Below are 1041 nucleotides of genomic sequence, written 5' to 3'. Positions count from 1 at the left end.
TCATTATTCAAAAATTTTTTTATAAATTTTGTTATAAATTTTTGTTATATATATTTAGCAAAAAGAACCATAATTACCGACAGAAAGAAATATCGGCGCTCAGTAAATTTTTATTTTTATCAAGATTCATTAATATCGGTCTAATAAACATTTATATAAGTTAAAATGACATTATTCATAATAAACGATAAAAATATTATTTTTTTAGCATTTCAAATTGCGCGCGAACAGCAAAGAATCAGAGACCGAGCGCGACGCATGCGTAGAAGAGTTCGGGGCACTCGTTAAGAGTACTGATCGAGAGCGGCAGTTGGCTTTCCCTTCCATTCGCACAAATGCAGTGAGTATGGTGGGGGTCGTCGGTTCACTCCAAGTCACTCCAAGTCGAACGTATTTGAGCCAGTGATGCCTTTTTGAGTACAATTGTACTTTTTGCGTACGATTTCCGGCTGGTGAGTATGTGAATACGCCTCTCGAATTTTTAGTACACTCGATATTGTACTTTTTTTTAGTACTGTGACGTCCAACTCGGATGTCGACAATTTATAATTTAGTTTTGATAGTCGATAAGGAAGAATTTAACGTTATCTATGTCGCGGTGAATTTAAAATGTTGTTAATTCCTTTTCTATATTGTTCACTATTTGAGTTCGTTGCTGTCTTAGAACATAAGTTGTTCCCCTGGAAATAAATACAAAGGAAAAACAAAGGGTTCACACGAATAAAACACTTGTTAATTTCACTTTTGGGAACACTGGTTGTATTTCGCTTGCACAAGTTAGGTTGTAATGAAATAAATTTCGAAGAATCATAATTTCACATGTTATCCATATTTTGAGTCACACACTCACAATGTTTAAACGACGAACCGAAATTAGTTTGATTATTTTATTATTTGTCTCTTTTTATATTCTCGATATCTAGTTTTTAAAGATCACAGTGATAATGATAAAAATATGGAAATGCGAGTTTAAACTCGCAAAAAATGATTTTTTGCGGAGGTCCGAAATCGATTTTTGTTCGAGAGAAAAATCTAGATCTG

Source organism: Belonocnema kinseyi, chromosome 5, assembly GCF_010883055.1.
Source record: "Belonocnema kinseyi isolate 2016_QV_RU_SX_M_011 chromosome 5, B_treatae_v1, whole genome shotgun sequence".
NCBI classification, from domain to species: domain Eukaryota; kingdom Metazoa; phylum Arthropoda; class Insecta; order Hymenoptera; family Cynipidae; genus Belonocnema; species Belonocnema kinseyi.
The sequence above is the reverse complement of the archived record's forward strand: the minus strand, read 5'-3'. Positions refer to the sequence as shown.